Source organism: Haemorhous mexicanus, chromosome 3, assembly GCF_027477595.1.
Source record: "Haemorhous mexicanus isolate bHaeMex1 chromosome 3, bHaeMex1.pri, whole genome shotgun sequence".
Classification (NCBI taxonomy): Eukaryota; Metazoa; Chordata; class Aves; order Passeriformes; family Fringillidae; genus Haemorhous; species Haemorhous mexicanus.
The window spans coordinates 80,980,008-80,988,568 of NC_082343.1; positions in this window are offsets into that span (position 1 = coordinate 80,980,008).

Here is an 8,561-nt window from a genome sequence, read left to right on the forward strand (position 1 = left end):
TTGCCCTTGTCACACAAATCTACCAAGATTTACCCTGTTGCTGTTAACTTCATATTACTTTGTGGCTTACTTCAAACCCTATTCTTCCCTCCAACCATGCCCTTCTTCTTTATCTTGTTATACATTAGCTTAATTTTCATTAATGCTTCACTATTTCTCTCATTTGCCTTTTCACCCCTGTCATTCTTTCAAGAAATTTCAATCGTGCATGGCACCTTTTCTTGGACCAGCCAGAAGTGTCCCCACTCCGCTTCTCATAGCAAGTGTTGATGCTTTGAAAACTCTATTTTCTGCTTTCATCATTATCACCAGAGTCCTTTCATCCCTTTTAGAATTTACCTCAGGTCTGCGTGCCACACAGCTTCCTAACTTTATTAGTTTCATGGTGGCAGAACAGTCTCTACTGGCACTTCTGTAGCTATGTTCATATACCCAAGTACTCTGCAACCTTACCTGGCCCCCAATGATAGAAGTTCCAGACAACATTGCAACTTGCTCAGGATCAGCAGCTTCATGTTTTCTTCTGGCCCACCGTTACTGCAGTGTGTTTTATGAGCTGGTGTGAAGGGACGTGACAGGCTATGTGCAGCCTAGCAAAAAAAAAAACCAACCCCAAACCAATTTGAAGATGCTGCAAGGTAATTTCTTCCCTCCTGAGTGCATATAAATTGATTTTCTCATTGCAGGGTTGAGTTCATGTCTGAAATGGTGATGGCTTTTCTTCTAAAATATGCTCAGTCACCTTCCAAACTCACTTCTGTGAAAGCACTCACAGATTTGAGAGTGAATTTCACAGTGTGTTGCCATGCTTATGTACTTTCTTTCAAATTTCTTCTTGTTGCTATGCATTGTGGAAAGTTTGAGCGACAGCTTCCTGCCCACCTGCACCAAGTTACTCCTGAATTCATATGCTTGTACCTTTGTCAGTTGGCCAACTTCTCTTTTCCCACCCTGAGAGCCCTGCTCAGCCTGCCTGGAAGGCTGCTTCACCTCCAAGATCTCTCCTCTTACTCTGCTATTTTTTTCTAGCTGTGGACATTGGATATGTGAGATGTGGGCATGCCTTGGTGCTGCTAACAGCATTGAAATGCCTTCTTTCTGGTTTGCTGCTCTATTCCAAATAATGCTGAACCATTGTTTGTCCTCTTGGGCACTGTGCATCATTAGGCTGATGTTTACCCAGAAATAGCACAATGACACTTCTTTAGCAGTAACAGTTGGTTTGGAGGCCATCACTATTTTGACATTGTTTCTGAAAGCAAAAAGGAAAAAATTAAAAATACAAAGTAGAAATCAATGTACACTTTCTGAATTTGCTAGCACTGAATTTTTCTGAAGTCATGAGAATCTGCTGCAATTCTCCACCCAAAGCTCTGATTTAAACTACCTTGAACTGTTACATATCCTCAGTAAATATTATTTACAGTATTTAGTCTTTTAGCCAAAATAATTTATAAAGCTATCAAACAACAGTGATCCTATCATAGGTATCATGGGACTACACTGGGAAACTTTCTTCATGATAAAAACAATCAATAATTCCTCTCTTTCTTGTTTTGTAACCATTCACATGTGGGGAGCTTCCTTCTGATTTCTGATTTCTTTATAAAAACCTCTCAGCACTCTTTTGGAATTTGAGGTACAATGTGTGATCTTGATTACTCTTGTCTACAAGGCCACTAACTTTTTAGAGAAGGCCATTTCTTTACAACAACTGCCTGGAAGGAGGTTGTAGTGAGGTGGGCACCAGTCTCTTAGGTAACGAGTGACAGGACAAGAGGAAACAGCCTCAAGCTGCACCAGGAGAAGTTCAGATTAGATATTAGGAAAAATATTTTTGTGGGAAGGGTTGTGAAGCATTTAAACAGGCTTCCCAGTGAAGCAGGGGAGTCGCCATCTCCACTGCTTCCTTGCAAAGCAGGGAAATGTTCAAAAAACGTGGATATGGCATTTGAGAACATGGTTTAATGGTGAACATGGAGGTGGTCCCAGATTGATGGTTGGACTTGATGATTTTAAAGGTCTTCTCCAAACTTAATGTTTCCAGAATTCTAAAGGATGTAATATCCTTCAAGAAAAGTCAAACTGCCTCTTGTTCTTCTTCAATACATGCTATATTTATCTGGCATCTACTTTTGGTGGGTTTTGCTCTCTTTGTAGCTAATTAGTTCAGCGGAGCAGTAGCTTTTAAGAGTTCCAAAGAAGTGGAAAGCTGTCGCCTTCCAGTCCTGTGTCACCAATGACAATTGATTCAACAGTTTCTTACTTGGCTTTCTTCTGGGTAAAAGCCTGTTGACTTGCTACTGTTTAATCTAATTTACTTTATTTAATTTAATTTACTTTAAATCTATCTCAGGTCCTGTGCCAAGATGAATATTTCTTAACGTTGCCCCAACAGCAGAATTGTTACAATTCTGCTTTTTCCATTTCTATTACAACTCTATTTTTTTTTTTTTTGCCTAGTTATTCCCCATTCATCCTTTATACATTTGTTTCTCCATATTCCACACCATTTTTAGTATTATCTTTTATTGCAATTCGTCATATAGGCGTCAGAGTTTTTCTCCAACACGTTGTGGCTGCTTTGAATTGTGACCCTAGATCCCCAAATGCCTGTTTCTCTTTCAAGCATGCCCTCGTGCCCGAGTTTAATCGTTCTGTCATCTGTCCTACTGTTGAAAACATTTACCAGCAATTTCCAGGATGAAATCTGTGAAATGTCATTTAGTGTCTTTCAGCAGCAAATTAATGGCATCACCTCAACCATGGTACTTCAGACATGTTCAAAGTCACAACTTCATCCCAACCTTCTTTCCCTTGTTTAGTAATGAAACATTAAAATCCTCACTCAAACCTACTTTTCCTCCTGCTTACACTAAGGCAGCCAGTTACACCGTCAGACAGGAATTAGATTGGTTTGACGTCAATTATTGCAAAGATTCACATTGACTGATCTTTATAATCTCATTATTCCCTGGGGCAGGGGGTGCAAACCAATGGATCACTTGAGTTTGTCACAATTTATTTTCGGATCTCAAAGCTCCAACTTTCTTCCTTTGTACTCTTCTCAAAACCAGGTATTGTTTTCACTCTCACGCTCTCCCAGGGCATCACTCGTCTCTGAGGAGTCCTTGGTGGTGGCTTACAGCTCAGAGTCTGTAGCAGCTGGTACTCCCAGTGCTCCTGGGGAAATGCCATCAGCCTGTGTTGACTTAAATACCTCAAACTACCTAAATACTCCTTAAAATGCCCTTCCCTGATCTACACTGTGCTTGCAAGTCAACTTTTCTTTTGAGACTGGGTCAGACATGAAACCTTTCAGCATGTTCTACATTGCCCCATTAATTCTCCCCTTCCCTTCATCTGTTTCTCTTTCTTACTTAGCTGAGTCCTGGCACCACGCCTGCCTCCTCCTAGATGGCAGGATGGACCTTCTGCTTCCTCCAACTCTTCCTTTCAACATATGTAACACAAAACTCAACAAACACCCATGCACTGGATGCAATTGCTGCAACATAGGGGCACTTCCATTTTTGCAATATCAGGTTCAGTGTCAAGACCTCAAGTGGCACAACTTTTCTGTGAGTTACCAATATGTGTATGTACGTTCCCTTTTTTTCTTTAGTCAGTGTTTATGTCCAGGCAAAGAGCAAAAGAAGTGCAACTTTTAAAGGGTGTATGTATGTCTCCTGCATATTTTGAAATCTGAGACCAACCTGTATTCAAGTAATTATGTATTAAAAGGAGGTTCTTATTGAGTTTTCTGTATCACTCAAAAAAAAAGGTGGTAGAAGAGCTCTGAATTCCACAGTTTCTCAGACTTCGTAGTGTAAACATGAAAAATAGTGCTATTTTCCCCTTTCTTTTTATATATTTAACAATATATATTATAATAGCAATGTATCACCTTTCTTCACAGTCTTTAAACTTCGTAATCATAAGGACACATGGTCCAAAATAATTACAAATAGAGGCTTGACAAATACAAAAAAAACCTCCCAACATTTCATGATAAATTTTCCTCAGTTCTTAGAGTCTTGTTTACAGCTCACGGCTTTGCAAGTCAATCTAAATACAAATTAGTGTGTTTCTATCCTACATTATACCTGGGGAATTAATGTGTTGCACAGTGGATCATGTCTGGTGAAGTGCTTGTCACCAGGTAAAAGAAGCTTCCTCCTATTTCAATTTTGCTCTTTCCTCCCTCAGGTGCTGGGTGGGTTTTCCTCCCATTTATCTGCCTCACTTTTCCTCCCCCTGCAAAGCTCTTCTCTTGGTTCTGGACAATTTCTCAGTCTTCACCTGGACCTGCTGCACCACCTATCCACCAGCATCTTCTGCTTGCACAGAAGCCTTCCCAATTCATTTGCAAGTCATAAGGCATTCTTTGGAGGAACTTTCTGTGAACTCCCCACTCCAAACACTCTTTTCTTCCTTTGGAACACAGGCTGGGAAGTTCTTTAACCCAGCAAGGCTCACATGTCTCCAGGAGCTGGACATTATCTCTGTCCAGCACCACTCTTTGGTGAGGGGACACCACTACTCATGAAGGACAGTCCAGGCTCCCTGTGCCCCAGGAGTCATTCCACAAAATGATGAGGCACTGTTTGAATCTGATGCCTCCTCTCTTCTCTGCTCCTTCTGATATCCTCTGGCATTACCCAATGTTTCCCTTCCCTCCTCACCTCTGCCCATCCAGCCTCTTTTCTCCTCAGTCTCACCCAAAGCACAGGCGCTATTGCAGATCCCAGCTCCCTTTGTCTCTGCCCTACTTTTTCCCTGCAGGAACCTCCTGTATGTTTGTGCCTACAATCCCCAGTTCCTTTTTCCTTCTCCCCCATTCCCTAAACCAGCATTGCCCTGTCTGGTTTTGGCCTTTAACAGGATGCTGATGTTGTATGAACCCCAGTCACTAACCGGTCATAAAATAGGGAGATCAAAGCCTACTCAAATATGTAGGCATTTAATAAGTATTTAAGAAGATTTTTACACTTCTCACAGACCTCTATAGTACCAATACACCTTTGTCAATCCCATGTCCAGCCCGCCAAGACTTTGTTCCCCGTAGGGACTTGTGTTGCCTCCACTGCCCTCTCCTGACTTGCCCAGATGTAATTTGATGGGAAGACCAAGCAGAACATGGGTGCTGGCATTCCCATCATGGCATGAGGTGTGTGCAGCACAGCAGGTGCAGGATGGGAGGCGCAGCACAAGCTGTCCACCCCTGCTCACACAGGGATGGGGGGCCCAGAGCTGAGTGCCATGGCATGGCTGGCGGGCACGAGGGACTTGCACCACTTTCTTTACTTTCCAATTAGAAGTCCTGCTGGAAACTGGCTCAACAAGCTCCATATCCCCCATTGCCTTACATCAGGGGTAAGGAAGTCTGTGGATTGGTTGATCTGTGATATTATAGGTGGGAAATGTATGTTGCAGAAGTAATTGCAAACTAAAATGCTTTGATGGGTAATGACCTCTCACACTTTTGTTTTGATTGCTTCCAAAAGCTCTTATTTCCAAGACGAAGAACACTGTGGGGTTTCTGGTGCACATTGTAAATGTGGACCTGACATTCCTCTGGCACGTGTACTATGAAGTTGGGCATTTGGAAATGCCTGCTGGGACCTTTAGGTGTCAGGGTTGGACTGTTTTTTCTGAAAATCAGACACTCTTAACTCTAACCCTGCAAGCCCTTTTGTTGTGTTGGAATGACTATTAGAACAATAGGAAATATCATGCTTTAAAATACAAAAAGGGTAACTGCCTTTTGCCTTGTGTCTGTAGCAGTAGTGATCAAAATCTAGGTTGGCTGATTTTCTTCCCCAGCAATCCTACACTTCAGCCACATCATTGCCTCCCAGCCCCAGCAAGCCCCAGATTTTGAGGCAGGGGCATCTCAAGATCCCTTGAAGCTGTGGGTACAGCTGGGGCAATGACTTTGAAGAGCTTGCATCACCCCAGCTGCCATCAGGGGCCCAAGAGCTACTCTAGCAATGCACAGGGAGCCCTGTGAGTAAATGCCACTCTGCTCCCATTGTTGCTTTTTCACAAAGCATCTCTGTGAGCTTCATGAGACATGAAATGCCTTTTGGCATTGTAGCTGCTAGGAGATAAATATTAACATTGTGTGGGGAAAAAAGGGTTGTTCATTATTCAATATATTTTACCTCAGGAATGTCTGTTATTTTTAAAGAGCTTGTCACCTCAGTGAAAGCAGGAAAGACACTCACAGCCAGTTGTGCTGAACAATCTGTGCACAATGTCTGGGCTGAATCCCCTGGCTGAGGCTGTCAACCACAAACACCCAGAAACAGCAGAAGCCACAGCAGCTTTCCACCGATTCACAGCCCAGACAGGCAGGGTAATGGGGTCCCATGATGGAGCTGCCATTGATCCCTGAGCCAGCAGAGGACTCCCCAGGAACCAGAGCAGAAATTATATTTATTGAGTAGAAAGAAATGGGGCTTCAAATTGGAGTAACTGGGTAACAGGTAAAAATGTTTTGCTGCCACAGAGCTGTGACAAGGGGAACAGGACTGGCAAAAAGAAGCAAAAGACCTAAACCAAAGCTCAAATGAACACAGTACTCTGCAGTGGATGGAGCAGGGGGGACATTTTATGCTTGTCTGTGACAGGGAAATAAAGTTAATTTTAGAGGAGAGAGGAACACCTGGAGGAAATAAAAGGAAGCACCCAGGGTTGCTGAGTGCAGAGGATGGGGATGAGTTGGCCATGAATCCTTGATGGCCATGCCTTGAAGTCTCCCTTGACAAGCAGAATAGGGACAGAGCCACCGAGAAGCATTAGATAAGACCTACAAGGGAAATGAAAATTAGAAATTGCAGGAACATGGCCTGCTTCATCCCTGTTCAAATACCAACATTATTCCTGAACAGCCAAGAGTTTACTAGGGCACTTAAAGTCATGTAAATCGGTCAGCTTGTTGCCAGAATCTGCTTATCCCCAAAACACAAGAAATTACTTCCTGACAGCCAGCAGATGAGAAGCAGGCAGCAGTGAGACATATCAGAATGTCTCAGAAGGCAGAAGACTCCACAAAGTGCATTTTGCATTTGCAAATATTTTGCTTTGTGATGCTCAGGTCCAAGCAGTGCCACAGAAGCTGCTTCTTTTAATGGCAATGGTGTTGCACGGCCCAAAGACTCCCCCAAACACTCATCTGCCTGTGCACTTATTCCTGAAATTCCTCTGAGAAACACAGAGTAGATCCTGGAAAAAAAAATCCTACTCTTCCAGTTCTTCACTTCAGGGTTAGTCAATACTACAGCCCCATGTGCCCTTTCCTGACCTGGTTGTCCTGCTTCTCTGTGGCAGCAGCCAGAGGAATTTCCCTCACATACTATTGGCTTTTGGAATGTTCCCAGCCCAGAAAAGAATGGTCTCACAAGGCCTGGGGTTCCTCCACCGCACACCAAGGGGACAACGGTGCTCAGGTGCTGTCAACTATTATTGAAAAAGAGTTTTGCCACTGTAAGTCTCTACAGAGGTATTTGAAATGTATGCTAATGGGCAAAAAGCCTCATTAGCAGAGTTGATTTGAGTTAGTGTTTATTAGAGAGAGAACCTAATTTTTTTGCTTTTAGTTAAAGATGACTTAGAACTGTTGAATGTTTAAAATGTTACTTTTGCTCAAGCTGGCACTTATGTGGCCAAAAGCAATATTCTTGCCTTTAATGATTAAATAAAATATTGGCCAAAGACCTAAGAAGACCTTTCTTGACAGCCAGATGGGAGATGGTAGGAAGCCAGAAACAATTTGCACCGTTTTTTTCTTTTTTGCCCACCTCCAAAATAATTTGAAAATCTTTTCTTCTCGTGAACATACTCTGCTCTGCAGGTGTAATGGCTGTGCCCCCACCACCAGAGGCCCCATGGCAGCTCCTGTCTCCAAAACCCCCGGTGTTGCCAGCCAAGGCTGAGCAGGTGGGACTTGACCTGCCTGCTTGGGTATTTTGCCAGACAGTCAAAAAGAGAGGCGTCCCACCTTACAAAAAACATTTTTGCCCTATCTCCACTGTGAGCCTGAGCATCCCTACCCTTCCCACCCTCTGCCATGCCCGGCCTGGCGCCGGCCTATGGTGAGAGGGTACAAAAAGAAGGCAAGCACAATTTCTCACATGTGACAGAAGGTAAAGCTGCAGGGATCCGGTGCCTCCCCCCTGACATCCTCTCCCTCCTGCCTGTGTCCACCTGTCTCAGCTCTCCCTTTTCCCATTGTTTCCTGCAGCCGGCCGCAGCGGCAGCGACGGGAAGCCCACGGCGAGGCGCACAAGCAGGGCAGGTAAGCAAAACCCTCAGGAGGCTGCTGCCGGCCCAGGCCTGCCAGCCCCACGCCCGTGCCTGGGCTGGGCGGGGGAAGGGGGCACTGCTCAGACCAGCCAGCTGTCTGTGGGTGTTCGCCATGCCATTAGCGGGATCCAGCAGAGCCCCACTGCCTGACACCCTCGTGGGGCTGAGGGGGAGGCCACGGCCATTTGGCCCGTCCCCTCAGGCTTTGCGCAGTGCTGCCGCACAGTTTGTGTTGCCGTGATGTGGCAGTG